The sequence below is a fragment of the Balaenoptera musculus genome, chromosome 18 (genome assembly GCF_009873245.2).
Source record: "Balaenoptera musculus isolate JJ_BM4_2016_0621 chromosome 18, mBalMus1.pri.v3, whole genome shotgun sequence".
NCBI classification, from domain to species: domain Eukaryota; kingdom Metazoa; phylum Chordata; class Mammalia; order Artiodactyla; family Balaenopteridae; genus Balaenoptera; species Balaenoptera musculus.
The window spans coordinates 21,941,739-21,964,149 of record NC_045802.1 but is presented as its reverse complement, the minus strand read 5'-3'; the positions used below and the strand labels follow the sequence as shown (position 1 = coordinate 21,964,149).

The 22,411-nt window shown below is 38.7% G+C and overlaps 1 protein-coding gene across 1 annotated transcript in view; it reads left to right on the top strand.

Moving 5' to 3' along the window:
- Positions 1-22,411, top strand: part of GTF2F2 (general transcription factor IIF subunit 2) — a 154,931-nt gene that overhangs the window by 89,050 nt on the left and 43,470 nt on the right. The window lies entirely within an intron of this gene.

Below are 22,411 nucleotides of genomic sequence, written 5' to 3'. Positions count from 1 at the left end.
TGTCCTTATAAATCTTGATTCTCAAAGACATGTAATAAGATCTTTGTACTATTTTATTTTCAAGGGCTATAATTTTCCCATGATGAATATGTATCTAAAATACTATACATTAAAAAGCAAGTATAGTTAGTTGCTAGAATACCATCCTTTTCTCTTAATCTACAGAGAACTTTTTAGAAACTTATTATTTTGTTAGAGATTTTGCTTCTGGGTCCCTCCTCCCCACTTTAGTATGTGGTTAACCTTTTGTAATTAATATTTAAAGATTATGATCACGAATTCTTGATACTTCAAACTTTGTGACTTTCAAAGAGTCAACAATTTTTTAAACCAGGAAGAAATGTATTTATTGTACTTGCTTTATAGTTTATATTGAATGTATTTCAACCCCATGTAGTTTAGAATTACACATTTCTTCATTTACCCAGCACTTACTATGTGAAATAGTAGTGAACAAAACAAATAAAAATCTCTACCCTCATGGAACTTACATTTTAGAAGATTGTAGCTGCTCAGAACTGGTAGTTGGGAGGACACTTTGAAGTGACAGCAGCAGCCCCTATGGATATCCAAATTGGCTGAGCTGGATCAGCTCTCAGTTTCACATTTAAAAAATTTTTCCCCTTTTCTCAATTAGATTGGAAGTCTGTCTCCTGGGAATGAAACAAAGAGACTGGCTTTGTCCAATAATTCCCCTAATTTCAATGCCTCCCCAGGACAAGTAAAAGGATGACAATCAAAATGAAAAATTTTTATAACAGTAAATAACTTTGGAACACAGGCAGATGTTTCTCTTTGTTTTTGGCCTATAAAGTTTATTATATAATACAAGTCTTTTTGAGAATTTTTCTTCAAATAACTACTGAAATTGGAAAATGCAAAATTGATTACTCAGCTGCTTGCCAAGATATTTTTCTGTGGTCTTAATTTTCTTTAAAAGTTTCTAAAAATTTCTGATGATGAGATCAGGCAAGTCACCTGCTGTGTTTATGAAGTGGCTGCTTTTTCCTTACCAAAAAAGACGTTAAAATTGTTTAGCCTTTTGGAGTATGCTAAAAGACCAGCCATTATATATTTCAGTTACTTCAGTGACTTGAGGAAACAGGGTGATTCAGGAGATGATAATTATGTGAGTTTCATAAAATAGATGCTATATGACATAAGTCTTGAAGGCTGAGATTTTTTTTGACCTAGTGGAAAAAGACATGAGTAAGAACACTTTCTACACAGAGAGACATGTAGGTACAGAGACCCGGGGAAGACATCAGGGACCTGTGTGTAGCTCTGCAAGCCTGGAACGCAGGGTTTGTCTGGGACAGAACAAGCAGAAGCTCCAGCCCTTTTTTGAACTCTGAACTTAAATATCCAAAAGCCTGGTTGGATGTCCAGTAGACATATGTCTAAAACTGAACTCCCAGTCTTGCCCCTCAAACCTGCTCCACCAGCATTCGTTCTCATCTGAGCTCATGCCAACTCTGTCCTCCCCTTTTTCTCAATCCATAAACCTTGGTTGCATTCTTGACTCCTCTCTCACACCCCACATCCAATGTGTCAGAAAAATCTTACTGAGTGTACCTTCAAAATATTATACATCTGCAGTCTGACCATTTCTCACCACCCACATGATCTGCCGTTGTTTCTCACCTGGATCACTGCGCTAGCCTCCTAGCAGAGTTCCTGCTTCCACCCTTGCCCCACTGGAGTCTACTGTCAGCACAGTAGCCTGAGCAGTTCTTTTAAAACCTGTCAAGTTGTGCCGTCCCTCTGCTCACATGTCACTTTCAATGCTTCCTGTATTACTCAGAATAAAATCGCACAAGTCCTTATAATTGTATACAGGGACCTACATGATCTCCCTACCATTCTGTTCCGCTTCTCCCCATTCGAACCTCATGCTTCCCTCCCCCTCACTCACTCTGCTCCATCCACACTGATCTCGTAACAGTCCACGAGCACAGGCACACTTCCATATGAGGGTCTTTGCACTGGATGTTCTTTCCTACCTGGAACACGCTTTCTCCAGATAGCTGCATGGCTCACCTCCTCGCCTCTTTCAAGTCTCTTCTCAAATTCTACTTTTTCAATAAGGCGTACGCTGACCACCCTGTTTCCTTCTATGCTTGTATTTTTTTCAATAGCACATATCACCTAATGTAATTTATTTACTATATTTATTACCAGCTTTGCCCTAGTGCAGTTTAAGCTCCCATAGTTTGTTTTTTGTTTTGTTTTGTGTGTGTGTGCACCTATTTTGTTCACTGATACACACACGCAAGTGTCTAGAATAGTTCATGACATGTAGCAGGTAGTCAGGAAATATTTGTGGTTTTTTGTTTGCTTTTTTTTGGTTTTGTTTTTAATTAATTAATTAATGGCTGCGTTGGGTCTTCAGTGCTGCGTGCAGGCTTTCTCTAGTTGCGGTGAGCGGGGGCTACTCATTGCAGTGGCTTCTCTTGTTGCGGAGCACAGGCTCTAGGTGTGCAGGCTTCAGTAGTTGTGACATGTGGGCTCAGTAGTTGTGGCGCACGGGCTTAGTTGCTCCGCAGCATGTGGGATCTTCCCAGACCGGGGCTCAAACCCATGTCCCCTGCATTGGCAGGCGGATTCTTAATCACTGTGCCACCAGGGAAGTCCCAGGAAATATTTGTTGAGTGAATGAATGGCAGGAGAAAAGTTGAAATGTTAGTCTCATATGCTTGTTAAATTACTTGTTAAAAGGTCTTGTATGCTGTGGTAAGAAATTTGGACTTTGTGTGCTCTTACTATTAGGGAGGCACTGAAGGATTTTAAGCTGATGGAAAGCGAAGGGATTTGTGTGTTAGAAGAGTCATTCTGGCCATAGTATAGAGATTGAAACCAGGGAGATAAATTAGAGGTTGATGTAATAGCCCAGGTACAAAATGTCAGAATGACTAAACAAGGTGGTTCTAGGCAGAAGGGAGATGAGAAACTAGGTTTTGAGGATATTCGGAGGTGGAGTTTGTGGGACTTGATAAACTCATCTCAAAGTTCCATGGTTGGGCTTCTCTGGTGGCGCAGTGGTTGAGAATCTGCCTGCCCATGCAGGGGACACGGGTTCGAGCCCTGGTCTGGGAAGATCCCACATGCCGCAGAGAAACTAGGCCCGGGAGCCACAATTACTGAGCCTGCGCGTCTGGAGCCTGTGCTCCGCAACAAGAGAGGCCGCGATAGTGAGAGGCCTGCGCACCGCGATGAAGAGTGGCCCCCGCTTGCCACAACTAGAGAAAGCCCTGGCACAGAAACGAAGACCCAACACAGCCATAAATAAATTAATTGAAAAAAAAAAAAAAGAATCTGCCTGCCAATGTAGGGCACCTGGGTTTGAGCCCTGGGCCGGGAAGATCCCACATGCTGCGGAGCAACTAGGCCCGTGTGCCACAACTACTGAGCCTGCGCTGTAGAGTCCATGAGCCACAACTACTGAAGCCTGCGTGCCACAGCTACTGAAGCCCATGTGCCTAGAGCCCGTGCTCCTCAACAAGAGAAGCCACCACAATGGGAAACACGCATGCCGCAACGAAAAGTAGCCCACACTCCTTGCAATTAGAGAAAGCCTGCGCACAGCAGCGAGGACCCAATGCAGCCATAAATAAATAGATAGAGTAATTAATTAATTAATTAAATCCTTCATAGTTGTGGGACAGGGGATTTCTCTAGGACCAGGCTGATGGTGGTGGCTCTTGTGTTGTGGCCTAGATGCACGTCCTGCTGTGAGTCTCAGACACCTCCATACCATCCTGTGCAATGCACCGACGAGGTCAGAGGGAGAAAGAAGTCCTTATAGTTTAATTTAAATCCTGGTTGACAGTTTACGTAAAAACTTAAAGAAGCAGGAAGTACTTAAACTTCAAGAAGCATACCAATGGGTAAATTATCAAAATAGGAAAGTAATCTAAGTCATAAGTTGTATCTCATGTGTTTTGTTTATCATTATTCAACATTTTCCAATGTCTGCTGTGATCACTAAGGTAAGATTCAATTTTAGAAAAATCACTAGATACTGTTCTTGCTCTAGAGAGCTTTCAGTCTTTAAACCTCAAGAAAACACACACAGAGGATTATTTAAAAATATTTATTGACAGTGTAGTGGGGGAGGAATAGAAATGTTGTGGTACTATTGATGGAAAGTGGAAAGACATATTTTCAGATGTGGGTGATATCAAAGTGGCAGTGTTTGAGAACAGAATCGACAATTCAGAATTTCAGATATCCTGTACCTAGATATTTCATACATAGGCTCAAAGTTTTTCAGGGCCTTCCTCTTCTTTTTTTTTAATTAATTTTTTTTGTTGATTTACAATGGTGTATTAGTTTCTGCTATACAGCAGAGTGAATCAGTTATACATATACATGTATCTACTCCTTTTTAGATTCTTTTCCCATATAGGTCATTATGGAGTATTGAGTAGAGTTCCCTGTGCTATATAGTAGGTCCTTATTACTATTCTATTTTATATATAGTAGTGTGTATATGTCAATCCCAGTCTCCCAATTTATCCCTCCCTTTCCTCTTCCCCTTTGGTAACTGTAAGTTTGTTTTCTACATCTGTGACTCTATTTCTGTTTTGTAAATAAGCTCATTTGTACCATTTTTTTAGATTCCACATATAAGCGATATCATATGATATTTGTCTTTCTCTGACTTACTTCCCTCAGTATGACAATCTCTGGGTCCATCCATGTCCCTGTAAATGGCATTATTTTGTTCTTTTTTATGGCTGAGTAATATTCTGTTGTATATATGTACCACATCTTCTTTATCCATTCATCCATTGATGGACATTTAGGTTGCTTCCATGTCCTGGCTATTGTAAATGGAGCTGCAATGAACATTGGCATACATGTATCTTTCCAGATTATGGCTTTCTCCCGATATATGCCCAGTAGTGGGATTGCTGGATCATATGGTAGCTCTATTTTTAGTTTTTTAAGGAACCTCCATACTGTTCTCCATAGTGGCTGTACCAGTTTACATTCCCACCAACAGTGTAGGAGGGTTCCCTTTTCTCCATACCCTCCCTAACGTTTATTGGTTGTAGAATTTTTGATGATGGCCATTCTGACCAGTGTGAGGTGATACCTCATTGTAGTTTTGATTTGCATTTCCCTAATAATTAGTGATGTTGAGCATCTTTTCATGTGCTTTTTGGTCATCTGTATGTTGCCTTTGGAGAAATGTCTATTTAGATCTTCCATCAGAGCCTTCTTCTGACTGCCTACTCTTTAATGACATTCAGGGTTTTTTTGATAATCTGGCTCGTCTCACTTCCTGGCTTCATTTTCAGCTCTTCTCCTTTACATAGATGTCCGATTGTTATATCACACTACAAGTTGTTTTCCCAGATGTACTAGGCACTTGTACATCTTATGGCTGTGTGATATGTTGCATCCTTTATCTGGAAGGCCTTAGCTACCTTCTGCCAAGGGCCTTTAAAACCAACCCAAGTGTCACTTACTCACAGAAACCTCATATCTTCCACTCCCCACTCCAGTCAGGATCTGCCTCCCCTGCCCCTTTCCTATGTTCCCACATACTGTTCTTCTTTAATGGTATATATAAATGTCTATGTTTTCTACTACTTAGGTGTACATAGTTGCATCTTCTACAAGATTATAAACTTCATAAGAGCAGGAACTGCGAGTTTTATTTTTCTTCCTTTCTTTTCCATTTTTCCTTCCTCCTTTCCTTTTTGTATCTCAGCACTTGGCATAGTACATTACAAATAATAAATATCCAGAAGTATCTGTTGGGTTGAAATTGACTGAAATAGAAATGAATGGCAAAACTAGGTACGGAAACATGGAAATCAGCAGCACTCAGCTTCTTTAATTTTTTTTTTTTTTTTACTCAGAGCTACACTTGAAACCTGGACTTGATTTTTCAGCTCATTTGCATGTGCATGTGTGTGCACATACATACACACACACATCTTGCTTTGAGAAGAAAGTGATTGTAAAACAAATACAGAAACATTTCATCAACAACGAAAAAGTGTTTCAAAGTATAAAATAAGAATTGAATAGTCTTCCATTTACAAAGGGCTAGAAGAGAAAGCCTTTGTATCAGAGATGACCTTTCTTTCCTTGACTTAGTGAGGTTTTTTCCTTAAATCAGTGAGATTTTACTGTATTATATTTTAGCAAATAGCAGCTGAACTATACTCTTAGTAATGTAAATGGGTATATACAAAGTGTATTTTATATTTATAAATAATACTCTCTAAGAACGATGTGTTGCTTTAGTGGGAATTTAATTTTAGTAGTAGATTCTTATTACAGCTCTCTGTTATTAAAATTTAGCCGATAAATTAGCCAAATGTTATGAGAATTATAACTCCCATATTAATCAAATGTAAGTAAGATTCTGTTAGTTTGTAAGAGTCTGTCATTCATTTAAATGAAGGTGGAAATTAGTATTGCAGTAAACCCAAGAAATATGTAAACCTTTGAATCAGTGAAATTTAAGCCAAGAAAGAAATGAATCCTGTGCTATAATTTTTTTTGTCCAAACCCATCACGTATATAAAATTTTATAAAAATCCATTTAGCCACACAAGAAAATCTAAAAATCAAATGGGAAAAAAAAATTTCCAATGCTTCTAGTACTTTCTCTTTATCTGACATAAATTTGGACGGATCTGAATGATATTTTATTAGGAGGAAATTTATTTTGAATTGCTAAATGTAAATATATTTTAAATAACTCATATCTGATGTATTATGTAATTAAAATTTAATTTGTATTGTTTCATTAAGTGTAACTTTATTAAGCATCTTGAGTTTTTCCTTAATAGTCAAATGATAAATTATGTAATCAACCTATTTATAATTCATATTGTACTTTTTTAAATGTAAAGGGACATAAATATAAGACAATCATCCTAACGTATTTTCGTGTAGGAAATCCTAGTAATAGGAAAATATATGGCTTTTTAACTTCTGCATGTTTTTGTCACTAAGTCATCTAAAAATACTTGTCTCAAAAGCTTTTATTTTTAGTTCTTTCAGTGTTTGTGGGTTTTCTTCAAAAACCTAATAAGAAAAGCCTTTCCATTTGGGAACAGAACATTGGCTGTAGAGGGGTGGAGAAAAGAAAAAGCAGAGTTTTCTTTTCTGTGCTAAGACACCAGACAGAGGAAGCAAGTTGTGATTCACATTCTCTCCTGGGGAGAAGTTACCTTGCTGTACCTGCCTAGATTCCTGATGCTTCATATTATGGTAAAAGATGTCTTAGAATGTCTTATTGTAAGGGAAGTGGAAAGGACCCTCTCCCTCAGTAGATCTTTACGTAATTTGTGGGTGATGTGATTCATGCCCAAAGAAGTTTCTGCAAATAAAATTTTTGCTTAATGCAATAACAGCACTGAAGCATTTTCTTTTCGCCATATATAAACTAGTTTTTGAATATATTTAGTCCTTATAATTTTTATTTTTCTTCATATATAAATTTCATAAAGAATAATTATTTTATAAATGATATTTCTTATATATTAGGATGATTATCTTATAGCCATGTCCCTTTATATTTAAAAAAGTACAAGATGAGTTGTAAATAGGGTAATTATATAATTTATCGTTTAAAACAGGATACTTTTAAGAATGAAAGTAGGCCTAACCTGAGAGCCACACTGAGACAGCAGTGTAAACTGTCCCACATAAACTGCGATGTAAGATCACCCTTATTGTGAATAGCCTGGATATATTAAAATGCTAACTTTAAAATGAGAACTTAAAGAGTCAAATAATGAAAGTTCTGGCAATTAGGAAACATATATCAGAAAATCTAGAATAGAAACTGCTATGGCTGAACATAAACTGTTGTGTGAGTCCCAGTAGCCACCCAAAGCTGGGCATATGACAGTGCTATGTTAACGTTTAAATGTATATTTGTATAACCTTAATGTAAATTTGTAGATAAAGTTTATTAAACAGCAAAATGAATAATAAACTAAACTTAGTTTTACAGAAAATCAGTTTTCTGTTAATCCTAAATAAAAGATGAGGTTATAGAAGTAACTCAGGGTTCAATAAAGATAATTTTATGACCAGGGAAATGCAGTATGGATTTTAGCTTTCTGGTGATCTTATTTGCAACAGATTTTATTGAACAGAGTTTTTGGTGAATGTTGAGGTTAATGGTTAATATACTTGTATTAATTAGATGCTTTCATTTGTAAGTATCAGAAAACCCAGTGCAAACTGGCTTAAAAATAAAAGAAATTTGTTGACTCACGTAAATTGAATCCAGTGGTATTGTGGGCTTTAGCCGTGGCTTTACCTAGGAGTTCTCAACGTCCTTAGTGTTCTAGCTGTTTTGAATTTTCCTGGGTCTGTCTTTCTCCAGCTTGCCTGTTTTCAGACTGGCTTTTCTCCTGGTAGCAAGATGGCTACTTGCAGCTCCCAGGATTATCTGCCTCATTATTTATATGGGGCCCCAGGAGTTAAGTGACCTTGTCTTCAACCAACCATTAAACAGAGCCCTTCACTTCCTTCTGTGGGCCAACATGGGTTCTGGGTTTATTTCAGAAACCAGTAAATGTGTTAATGAAGGTGGGAAGTGTGCACCAATGCTTAGGGCCCACCTGTGGAAATGTACGGGAGGGAGGGTCAGTCCCATCAAACAAAACATGTGGCTGCCACTCAGTAGGGGAGGAACAGGGTGGGTGCTAGGGAGGTAATCACAAGATCAACAGCAGAACTCTTTGTACCAGAAAAGCATCTTAGGGGTAAGACACACTCATCAGGGACATTCGCACCCTTCATTGCTTCTCTTGAGGAATGACCATCTTCTCTCTTGAAAGAGGGTCAGAACTTTTATTAGAAAGCAACTCTGTGAAGATGCCTTAATAATAGGGTGAGATGGTTAAGAGGTTGGGCTCTGGAATCTCACTGCCTGGTTTCAAAGACTGGATTCCCCATTTACTGGCTCTGTGATCTTGGGCAAAGTACATGGCCTTTCGGTGCCTTTGTTTCCTCATCTGTAAAATGTGGTAGCGGCATTTATCTCAGTGTTATGATAATGATTAAATAATACTATATAATACGTGATGTGTCTGACACAGAGTAGGTACTCAATAAATATTACCTATTATGTTTATGACAGTTGCCTGAGTAAGTACTCCTGTCCTAAAACCCTCTGGAGATATTCCCAGCCCAACCCGGTTTGTCTTAGTTCTCCTGATAAAAGAGACTTGCACACAAGGATTCTTTTTGAATTCCTGCCCTGAGGTAGATAAATTAGTTTAATCAAGTTTAAATTGGAAATAGAGCAGAAAGAGAACTAGAGCTAAGAAGAAGAATCTGAAGATTTTTTTTATAGAGTTCATGATAATAATCCTCTTTTCAAAACAAAAACCCTAAAGTAGTGGTTTAGAAGTTCCTAGATGTTATCGAGATTCAGACCCAAGGAACTGAGTTAACCCTCTCTTCACAATCTTTTCATCTACCCTGTTCTTGCCCTCAAGAACTCCTTAATGTGCCCACCATCATATATAGATCAGAAACCCATGGATTTTTAGTTTATAAATCTTCTACTGGATGTTCAGAATCTTTATGGAAATTGTAAAGGTTACTGATCCTGAAATTTTCCCAAGTTATCTTTGGAAACAGTCTTATCGTCCCCTCCTGCAGTGATACTTTAGCTGATGGCTCTCCTGAGGTACCCAAATGTGTGATATTTAAAATGTGGGGCTGTAAATCTTCTTCATCAAAGATTTTTTTAAAGGCCAGGGAACAGGAAGTCCTGAAGAGCTAACCCAAGAAGGCAGCTAACCTTCTTTGCCGTAAGTGTGCCCTTGTTCTCACATCCTTTCACCTTGAACTGCTCCTTTTTAACTGCCATTTAAAAATGAAGGATTATGTGAAAGAAGCTGGATGTCTTCATTGAAGTACAATAATTTTTAAATGCATTATAAATAGATAGCTGCAGTAAACATGCAAAAATACCAGTGGGATAAAACTACCATGAAAAGATAGTCATGGTGTTTTATCAAGAATTTTTAAAAAGACAGATCTTCATGGGGAATGCTGTTTGGTGCAGGGAAGCCTTCTATTTTTGGCTGCATTGGGTCTTTGTTGCTGTGCGTGGGCTTTCTCTAGTTAGGGCGAGCGGGGGCTACTCTTTGTTGTGGTGCACAGGCTTCTCATTGTGGTTGCTTCTCTTGTTGCGGAGCACGGGCTCTAGGCACGCGGGCTTCAGTAGTTGTGGCACGCGGGCCCAGTAGTTGTGGCTCACGGGCTCTAGAGCACAGGCTCAGTAATTGTGGCGCACGGGCTTAGTTGCTCCGTGGCATGTGGGATGTTCCCGGACCAGGGCTCGAACCCGTGTCCCCTGCATTGGCAGGCGGATTCTTAACCACTGCGCCACCAGGAAAGTCCCCAAAATGGATTTTACCCCCCCCCCACACCGTGAGGCTTGTGGGATTTCAGTTCCCTGACCAGGGATCAAACCCATGCCCTCTGCAGTGAGAGCACTGAGCCCTAACCACTGGATTGCCAGGGCATTCCTGGTGTAAGAAAGACTTCTTAGGGAGATTGACAGTAAAGATGTCCCTTTTCCCTCTGAAGAGCCATAACAGCTGTCTGCACAGCCCTTTAGCTATAGACTGCTCCTAAAGATTTACTATTCTGATGAAATAAGGATTTTCCAAATGATTATAAAAAGTTATCAGGAATATATTGATATATTAAAAAATTAAACCATTGGCATAATTAAACAACAACAAAAGGTTCTATATAATCCTTCTTTCAAGTCCTCAGATATTTTTACCTTAAGATTGCAGGAGGAGAGGGATTTTTTTCAGTATCTGGGTACTGTGGTCTCACCCTAAACATAGCTTGTCTTTGGAATTCCCCACCTCTTCTGCCCGCTGTCTTGGTGTTCCTGGGGCTTCTCACCCCTTCTTACTCTGCTGCCATTCCGGCTCAAGTGTGCACTAGAGCAAAACCAGTCATTTTCAGCCTTCCCCATGTGCTTTTATGTCCCACTGGCTGCTGTTCTCTTTCCTTGCTTTCCTGCTTTCCAGACTCCTGTTCGTCCTTTAAGATTCAGCTCAAATGTCAACCTGCACAACTATTTCTCTCCACCCAAGATAAGTACTATTCCACCAAGCTCCTGCTTATACTTTTTGTAATAAACCACTAATCACATTTTGCTTTTCATTCTACTTTTATTACTTTTGTTTATATCTCTACTAGATAGTGAGCTCCTTGAGGTCAGGGTCTATAATCTCATTCATGTTTGTTCCAACAGCTTTATGTTCAATAAATGCTAGTAGAGTAATTGACCAAAAATCAGTACTTTAAAGTTAAGAATTTACAGTGTACCTTAATTAATGAATCTCTCCAGGATTAATACTCTTTTAAAAATGCATTTAGCTGTATTTAAGATTCAAATTATAGGTCCTGAGAAACAGTATTGGCATGTGGTGGTGTTTCTACAGAGCCTCACAGCTTTGCAGGATAAAAATACCTCAGTACACAATTTCTCTTTGTTCACTCACGATTGAAAATTAACAGGGCTAAACCTTAGGCAAAACTGTCAAGTATGGAAAGTTTATCTTTATTATCCCAGCACCTCCTTTTTTCATTTCTTTTCCTCTTAGTAATGCTGTCTTTACGTATCTGTTTACTTTTTATCCTGCTCTCTAATCTTTTTTATTCTATCAATTCTGAATATATTTTAAGAGTGAATGGGCCTAAGTCAAACTGGGCATTTGATTTTAAACCTTTTCTTACTAAATGTGAAATAATAGCCATCAGGTTACCTGTTCAGGGTATTTGAGTAGGCACATTTTTTTCACGAGAAAGGAAGAAAAGTCATTGAAATTATAGCATGTATAGGTTGGCCCTAAACACAGATTAAGTATGCCTTTTCGTTTGTCAGGGGAACTTATCACCAGGATAACCATCTGTGCTTCCTGGCCCAAGTGGGTAGATCTGGCCTAGCTGCATTTGTTGGAGATCTGTTCTGAGAATTTAAAACTTGCTGCTGAATGTGACCCACAGAAGTGGCCAAATGTCCTTAGGCAGGATCATGACCACCACTAGTCTGTATGATGGCTTGTACAGATTTTTAAAGGTGATCCTTCCTCAAGTGTTTTTATTTGTATCTGTCAGAAAATCATAGTAATTTACATATTTTGTTAAATAAGACATTACTACCATCTGCCAGAAAATTGTCACAATAATTATACAAATCTTTGCTGTCTCTGATGCGAATGTGCCCCTTCATGTGGCACCATTGTACACTCTAAACAGACAAACCTGGGAAGGAGCTATACTCTCTGGTTTGCTGCAGGCCTTCGGGTCCTATTTTCTTACCAGTTGGCTTAAAATTTAAGTTGCTTGCCCGGTCCTTGCAGACACTGGATTTTCATCTCTTTGTCTGTGATTCCCTGAAACACTTGAAAACTAAGGAAAGATACCACATGTTCCTTTATTAGGGAACGAGGGTCCCATTTAGTATATTGAATCAGTAGGAATAATGATAATCAAGCCTTTAACTTATTGCTGGGAGGAACTAATTTAAACCTTGGGATGATCAGGCTTTAAATATTCTTAGTAGTTAATCAATCAAAGTACAAGAAAACCTGACTTACAAACATCCTATATACTATCTCTTTTGCTTGAGACTCTAATGCAGTTGCCATGGGATGTATTTGTAAAGAAAACTTGGATTTTTAAAAAAAAAAATCTTTCAATTTATATGTAGAGAAAGTGGAGATACTGTTTACAGATTTTAAAAGACTGCTTTGGGGAACTGATTTTAGGGGTCACACACTCTTAAATGGCTTCATATTTATATTAATTAGACGTTTATTTTAGTTACTGGTTTTTTTAGTCTTATTTCCATTTTCACAAATGAGCACACTGAGTCATAGAGAAGTTGTGATTTGCCCAAGCTCACAGTTTGTAAATGGCAAAGCTGGAATTTGAACCGAGATCTGATTGATTCCAGTGTGTTAGGTGGCAGGCTGCCTCTTCTGGCTTCTGTAGTTTCAAAACGGTGCCTGGCTTATCCATAGGAAAAGGGGAGGGAGCTTGTTCTCTTCCTCTCCTCTCTCGTACTGGATGATCATTGCCCTGATGCCCCACAACGTAAACTAATATTGTTAGTACCATGGTTCTATTTCATTATACAACAGGATAACATTTATGGATTTATATATAAACTATATAATGGCTTCGTTGTTTCAGTTTAGATTTTTTAAATCAAATTTCAGATTCTACAACTTAAAAATGAGCTTTGTTAGCATAACTTGCTTGAATTTCAAAGCTCCATATATCTGTAGAAAAGAGGTAGAGTATTAAGTGATTTTATGTCTATGAAGTTTATTATTTTACTTTTGTGAAGTTTATGTGAAATTTGTAATACTTTGAGTACTTTTGATGAACTAGTAGTTGTGCCATTTTGAAGATCTAGTTCTCTTTAATATACCCTAGTATTACAGTTGTCATATACTGTATACTGATCTGTATGTGACTTTGAAGGCCTCAGAATGTCTAAAACCCTTTTTTTGTAATGTGTTATGTATTTGAGGAAAACTGAAAATATGGAATTAACAATAATCATAATGTTCAGGCAGAAACTTTTCAAACTGAAAAATAGTAGACATGTGGGAAAAACAGGGGAGAAAGATGTGGACTTAGTAGTAAGCTTATACAAAACAAAATATGCCAGTGAATGGTATTCCCACTAAAATGCAGTTCCATGAGGGCAAGACTTCTTGTCTGCTTTATTCACTGGTATATCTCTAATGACTGGAAGGGTGCCTGGCACCTAGTAGGTGCACAGTGAATATTTGTCGAATGAAGAAAGGAAGGCATGAGACTTAGGTTTTGTCTCACAGGCTGCCTAGGGCTTTGATGACAGTGAGTCATGCCTTTTCAAGCTGTTGCATGCCAAGTTAATTTATCTACTTCTGTCACTTCCCCGTGCTTCATAGCTTCAGAGTGTCATTTATTACTCATTTGCTCAACAGACATTTATTGAGCATCTAATGTATACTAAGCAGTGTAACATAAAGCAACCAGAGCTTATTCGTTTTTGGGAATGGATCATAGATGGGTCCTAAATAATAATTTAGAGTATTATATGATTATAATTTTTTATAATCATATTTTTTTGAGAAAAAATTAGTTTATTTTCCGAAAACTGTGTTCTTTGTACGTACGATGTGACTTGTATTACAAAGCACAAATATTCCAGGAAGCACAATTTTTGTTATTAGAAAGGACTGAACCATTTGGGTCACATCACCTTTTACATGAAGAATCACGAGTATTATATTACACAGATTTCAGGATCTGCCAGGATGGATTTCCTCCTTACTGGGATGCAGAATTTCCTGTAGATCTTTGTAGCAAATTAGCTGATTACTAAGAGGTTCGTATCAGCCAGAATAGCTGGGTTATAGCCCAACATGATTAAAATCAAGGCCTTAAAGCAATTCACTTCTAATTCATGCTCTACGTCCGTCTAATGTTTGTTGGCAGTGTTTGTTTACCACAGTTATTCAGGGGCATGAAAGAGAGGTTGGCACAAGCAGTAAATATCAGGTTTCAGAGAATATTGACTTGGTTAAGCCAGAGAAGGGAGTCATAGAGTTTGACTAGATGAAGAGGGGGAGGGAGGGGTTCTGGGTGGAACAGCACAGCATAATTTGAGATAAATCAGTAGGAGTGTTTTAGGAAACATAGTAGATCAGCCTGGCAGATTAGACAGAGGGCTGATTGTAGGGAATTTCAGTGTTAGACTGAACAGGCAGGCGAGCCAGTGAATCAACTGATTGAGCATATTTCCCTCTGAGGGAGGTCCCAGGTCTCCTTCATAGCTCTGTACTTGGCACACTCTCCTCCCTTTGTTACTGTGGTCCTCTTTAGTTTTCCTCTTGCCTTAGTAGTCTTTGTAGCTCCTGCTTCTCTCTTGATCTCTTTCCCCCCTACATTATCTTGCTAAATGATCCCATCCCCTTTCACCATACACACATGGCAACTCCAGAATTTGTATCTCCAGCCCAGACCTCTCTCCTGACCTTCATACTCATACATGTACAACATTCCCCTTGATAGCACCACTTGGATATCGCACAGGCATCTTAACTTCACATGCCAGAAATTGAATTTTTGGTTTTTACCCACCCTCCCACCCCTAATGCAGTTCTTCCCCCACTCTTCACCATTTCCACTCAGTTACTCGGCTAAAAAACCTGGGAGTTATCCTTGAGTCCTCTTTTCTTGACAAGACACATGCAGTCCATTTTCAGGGTCTGTCAGCTGTACCAACACTACACACCCTGAGCTACTGGGTATCACCCCTGCTGCTACACTGTTCTAAGCTGCCTTCTTCAGCTATATTTAGGACTGACTACCTAATTTGCAGGGCCTGTTTCAAAATGGAAATATAGAGCCCCTTGTTCATAAATTATTAAGAATTTCAAAATGGTGACAGCATTGCATTAAATCAAGTACAAGGCCCTTCTAAGTGCAGGCACAGTGTGACTGCACGGGGCACTTGCTAGTAAAGCTGGCCTTCCCTCTGCTATAGCAGACGCCTCCTAACTAGTGGCTCCCTGCTTCCCCCTATAGACCATTCTTCACATAGCAGTCAGAGTCATCAGAGTAGATCAGATCATACCATTTGCCTGCTTAGAATATACAGGAATCCTCCATGCTCTGGCCTTCCAGACTGTATGTGATGTGATCCTGAAGCTTCTTCAACCTCTTCTTCTACCACACTCCTCTCTCATTCCCTAGGCAGCAGCCAAAATGGCCACTTTTTTGTCCCTCGGAACAAGAACAGTCCCATTTGAGGGCTCTTTCAGCCTAAGCATAAGTCTTTCACCAGATCTTAAAGGGTCAGCCTCCTTTCCATCATGCAGTTCTCAGGTCATATGTTACCTCCTGAGATAGGCCTTTCCTGACCACTCCTATGAAATAGTATAGCCTCCTCCCTGATACTTGCTACACCATTACCCAGTTTTATTGTATTCTTAGCACTTACTACTGTGTGGCAATCTTTATTAATTATTAGTTATGACTTAATGACGGTATCCCTGTCACCTAGCATAGTGCCTGCCACAGGATAATGTTCAATAATTATTTGTTGCATGAATGAATATTTTTCATAATCTTTTTACCCTCTTACATTTTGGAAATTTATCTTAAGATCGACAGGGTTTTTTCCTTTGTTCAGTTCTAATACTTTTTTATTTGTTGAATTCTCATAAAATTGAATTCATTTATATTTAATTTACAGATATTCCAAAGTTAATTTTAAAATCTCAAAGAAATCATTTTAAAGAAATGGCATGTCTTTGGTATGACACATACTATATGTACTATAGCTTGGACAGGGAATTAAAGATGCTATTACCTGTTGAAAGTGAAGTTAATAATATAGAATGAGGGCTTCCCTGGTGGCGCAGTGGTTGAGAATCTGCCTGCCAATGCAGGGGACACGGGTTCGAGCCCTGGTCTGGGAAGATCCCACATGCCACGGAGCAACTGGGCCCGTGAGCCACAATTACTGAGCCTGCGCGACTGGAGCCTGTGCTCCGCAACAAGAGAGGCCGCGATGGTGAGAGGCCCGCGCACCGCGATGAAGAGTGGTCCCCACTTGCCGCAACTAGAGAAAGCCCTCGCACAGAAGCGAAGACTCAACACAGTCATAAATAAATAAATAAAAGAACGTGAATTTCTTTAAAAAAAAAAAAATAATAATAATATAGAATGAGTAGAGTTTTCCCCCTCAGAATCAGTATTTTACATCATAATGCCAAAGGTTTCACAGCTCAAGCTTCACAAGTTTATGTAAAATCATTTATTCAGTAAACATTGAGCATCTATTATGTACCAGACACTTTACTTGCCCTTGAGTTGCTCACTTTAGAAAGCTTGTGTTTTTATATGCAACATTCTGTGTAGTTTCGAAAGAAAAACACTAAATCTACTTTATGAACTACACTCTATCTTCTAGGTTTTAAAAAGCCTTACTGCGTAGTCCAACCCGATGCTGCTGTATAGAAGAAACACACACACACTTTATGAAGCTAACATGAATGTGAAATATTTAAAGTTAATTTACAAATCTGTTGTTTACCAGTACTGTCTGGTACACACACCAGTTTTGGAGGGGGTGGGTGTGGTGGTGGCCAAGTGCTATTGTTCACAGAATTTTCAGTGCTTTTTACATAATTACATTGAATGCCATATGGCATTTTATTGCAGCTCACTAGGAGTTTATACTTCTATTTGTGTTATCTTTAGTGCATTTCAATAGCACTATTTTTTGTAATATAAATTTAAAATATTTCTTTTTCATAAAATACTACGTTTCAAGATGAAAATAATTCATAGAATACAGAACCCTGACTTTTCCAGAAATAACCCCCACGTGGATTCTAAGTGGTGACTAAATGACGGGATATATGCTATACAGTCCTTCAGATATGGAAAATAGGAATAACTGTTGCTGACCATGTCAACCAAGAGATAACAAAAATATTTTTTTCAAGGACAATTTTTTTAATTTATTTTTGGCTGCGTTGGGTCTCAGTTGCTGCGTGCGGGCTTTCTCTAGTTGCGGCGAACGGGGCTACTCTTCGTTGTGGTGTGCGGGCTTCAGTAGTTGTGGCATGCAGGCTCAGTAGTTGTGGTGCACGGGCTTAGTTGCTCTGTGGCATGTGGAGTTTTCCCAGACCAGGGCTCGAACCCGTGTCCCCTGCCTTGACAGGTGGATTCTTTTTTTTTTTTTTTTTTTTTTAATTTAATTTATTTACTTATTTACTTTTGGCTGTGTTGGATCTTCGTTTCTGTGCGAGGGCTTTCTCTAGTTGCGGCAAGCGGGGACCACTCTTCATCGCAATGCGCGGGCCTCTCACTATCGCGGCCTCTCTTATTGCGGAGCACAGGCTCCAGACGCGCAGGCTCAGCAATTGTGGCTCACGGGCCCAGTTGCTCTGCGGCATGTGGGATCTTCCCAGACCAGGGCTCGAACCCGTGTCCCCTGCATTAGCAGGCAGATTCTCAACCACTGCGCCACCAGGGAAGCCCGACAGGTGGATTCTTAACCGCTGTGTGACCAGGGAAGCCCTTCGAGGACATTTTGTTTTGAAAATTACCTCTGTTGGTCTGGTGCATTAGTATCTTTTTTATTCCTGGAACTCTAGAGAGATGAGTTGTTTCTAATAGTTTTCCAAATAGCTGTTACTAAACTGTTTTTAAAAGTTTGTAACTTTAACATTTTTTAAACTAGCTTCATGAATGAAACTCTTTCTAAAATATATTACACATTATACCTGTATCCATACCTCACAAAGTGTACTGGGAACATAATTTAGCCTCCTCTTCAACTTGTTTTTTCTCATGAATGCCTGTTTTTGAGTTATGTGGTAGCTGCCTCCGGACGCATCAGGAAGAGTGGGTTCCTCACCCTTTCACAGGATGGCCGCAGTGTTGTACTTCGTGAGTTCTTCTGATTGTTTTATGTAGCTCTTCACTCCCCTCTTAGCAGCTATCATTTTGTAATGTTGATTGTGTTACTGTCAGTTGCAGCCCCTCTCTTTGTTCTGACTTAGTGTTTTTAATTTCCTGTGAGCTAGGGAACCAGTTTTAAAATTCTGTTAGAATGAATAATGTGTGTAAAAGAGGACTGAACAGACTATGAGCGAAGGTCTAATGGGCTCGCCTGTGAGTCAAGTGCCCAGAGCTGTCATACTTGGCCTTGTGACATATGTTTTGGTTGCTGAGATGCTCTTTTTTGCTTCTTTTCTGGTACTAGTTAGGACAGATGTCACTGTGTTTAGTAAATCACAAAATAGAAAATATGTAGAATTTGGAACCCTTCCTTTGGATCACTTGGTCTTTGGTACACTGTACCATCTATCTGAAATTCAGATATATAATAAAGTATTGCTAATTAAATTCCCTGACATCTTTCCAAGTGCTTTGCCATGAAACTGAGTCATACAACTTAATGATCTCTAAAAGCTGTTGATTTCCAAATTCAAATTTCTATCATGGATGAAGTATGCAGTTTCAAAATCCGTTAAGTGTTGACAGCATATCAGGATACTCTGCAGTTAGGCCCAGTGTACATTCAGTAAACTGCCAACATATATAATGGGATACGTACTTTGTCAGGCATTATCCTAGGTAGTATGCCTGAAATGAATAAGGAAAACAGGGTTTCTGTTTTTATAGGGCTTATGTAGTACCCAGTTGCTCTCAAACTTTTACCTGTGTATACAGATCACCTGGGGACTTTATTTAAAATGCTGATTCCAGGACCTGGCCTCCAGAGTTTTTGTCTTAGTAGGTGTTGAGTTGGGACTACAAATATGCATTGTTAACAGGCAGCCTGATGATTCTGATGTAAGTGGTCCTGAGAGCACATTTTGACAAATACTAGTCTGGCTGATAAGGAATTATTAACAAGGAGGTACAGTCTTCAAATAGTGTGTAGACAAGAACAATGTATTTCTGTGTTTAACCTGATCAATGTTTCATCTATAATCTCAACTATCTCAAGAGTCTATTTTTTAAATCACTGGCTTATGTTTCTACTTTCTACCTTTATGTTGAGATAAAATTACTGGAAACTATGATTAAATCTAAGTATGGTTTTTCTTCTCTCTTGAATACCCCACCAACAATTAATCTTTTCCATGAGAATAACAGTGGCCTATTACAAGCTGTCTCCCAAAGATAACAGTTATTAGAGCGCTAGAGTACAGGCAGAACATTTCCACCCAACAACTTCTTTAGAAATAAAGTGTCAGTGAATACATCTTGAAGTATATGTGAGAAATTGTGTCAGTGGTTGCCTCCAAGGAGAGGATCTGGATGTCTAGGGGAGACTTCATTTTTTGTTTTTTGTTTTAATTGAAGTATAGTTGATTTACAATATCATTTTAGTTTCAGGTGTACAGCACAGTGATTCACATATATATATATTCCTTTTCAGATTTTTTTCCCTTATAGGTTATTACAAAACATTGAGTATAGTTCTCTGTGCTATACAGTAGGTCCTTGTTATCTATTTTATATATAGTAGTGTTGTATGTTAATCCCATCCTCCTAATTTATCCCTCCCCCTGACCCCCCTTTCCCCTTTGGTAACCATAAGTTTGTTTTCTATGTCTGTGAGTCTCTTTCTGTTTTTTTTTTTTTGTTTTTTTTGTTTTTTTTTAAATTAATTTATTTATTTATTTATTTTTAGCTGTGTTGGGTCTTCGTTTCTGTGTGAGGGCTTTCTCTAGTTGTGGGGAGCGGGGGCCACTCTTCATTGCGGTGCGCGGGCCGCTCACTATCGCGGCCTCTCTTGTTGCGGAGCACAGGCTCCAGACGCGCAGGCTCAGTAGTCGTGGCTTACGGGCCAAGTTGCTCCACGGCATGTGGGATCTTCCCAGACCAGGGCTCGAACCCGTGTTCCGTGCATTAGCAGGCAGATTCTCAACCACTGCGCCACCAGGGAAGCCCTCTCTTTCTGTTTTTAAATAAGTTCTTTTGTATCATATTTTTAGATTCCACATGTAGGCAGTATCATTTGATATTTGTCTTTCTCTATCTGACTTACTTCACTAAGTATGATAATCTCTAGGTCCATCCATGTTGCTGCAAATGGCATTATTTTTTTTATGGCCGAGTAATATTCCATTGTGTATATATACCACATCTTCCTGATCCATTCATCTGTTGATGGACACTTAGGTTGCTTCCATGTCTTGGCTATTGTAAATAGTGCTGCAGTGAACATAGGGGTGCATGTGTCTTTTGAATTAGAGTGTTCTCCGAATATATGCCCAGGAGTGGGATTGTAGGATGATAATGGTAACTCTATTTTTAGTTTTTTAAGGAACCTCCTTACTGTTTTCCATAGTGGCTGCACCAATTTACATTCCCACCAACAGTGTAGGAGGGTTCCCTTTTCTCCACACCCTCTCCAGCATTTATTATTTGTAGACTATTTAATCATGACCACTCTGGCTAGTGTGAAGTGTTACCTCATTGTAGTTTTGATTTGCATTTCTCTAATAATTAGCGATATTGAGCATCTTTTCATGTGCCTGTTGGCCATCTGTATTTCTTCTTTGGAGAAATACCTGTTTAGATGTTCTGCCCATTTTTTGATTGGGTTGTTTATTTTTTTGATATTAAGCCGTATGAGCTGTTTGTATATTTTAGAAATTAATCCCTTGTTCATCACATTGTTTGCAAACATATTCTCCCAGTCTGTAGGTTGTCTTTTTGTTTTGTTTACAGTTTCCTTTGCTGTGCAAAAGCTTTTAAATTTAATTAGGTCCCTGAAAATGTTTTTCTTAATTCTTTTTACCTGTTCAGTCTTCCATGTCAATTTTAGAACAATTTTTTTTCCAAATTCAAAAAATTCCGGTAAATTTTTATTTTAAACTTATAAAATTGTTTGGGAAGAATCAGCTTCTTAGCATATTTAATCTTCCCATTCAAAAATACAGTTGTTTTCTCCATTTATTCAAGCCTTCTTTATACTTTTAGTAACAATGTGTAGTTTTCTTCATATAGAGTTGAACATTTTTGGTAAGGGTTGCCCTGTGTATTTATATTTTTGTTGCTATTTTAACTGCTTTCCCTTAAAAAATATTATATAGCTAGAATATAAGAAAGCTACTTTTGTATATTTGCAGTATTTCTAGTCTATCATTGTTCAGTTGTTTCTTTTTTTATATATAAATTTATTTTATTTATTTATTTTTGGCTGCGTTGGGTTTTGATTGCTGCGCACGGGCTTTCTCTAGTTGCGGTGGGCTTTCTCTAGTTGCGGTGAACGGGGGCTACTCTTTGTTGCGGTGCGCTGGCTTCTCATTGTGATGGCTTCTCTTGTTGTGAAGCACAGGCTCTAGGCGTGTAGGCTCTAGAGTGCAGGCTCAGTAGTTGTGGCACATGGGCTCAGTAGTTGTGGCTCGTGGGCTCTAGAGTGCAGGCTCAGTAGCTGTGGCACACGGGCTTAGTTGCTCTGCGGCATGTGGGATCTTCCCGGACCAGGGCTCGCACCTGTGTCCCCTGCATTGGCAGGCGGATTCCTAACCACTGCGCCACCAAGGAAGCCCCGTTTCTCTTTTTTTAAAGTGTATAGTTATATTGCCTGCAAATGTATACTGACATTTCATTAGTATATGCAATTTAGAAGAGTTTTATATAAATATATATATCCATAGTTATCATTCTATTAAAAGTACAAAATAAAACTTCTGTGTCCTTAAGTTCCTGAGATTATTGATCAGAAATAGACAGTAACTTAAAAAAAAAAATTCTGTTTGAGTTTATTGATTCCTCCACTGGGAATACAAAATTCAGCATGGAGGAACCTAGGTTGTAAGGCTGGGTGGTTTTTCTGAAACAAGTATCGCAT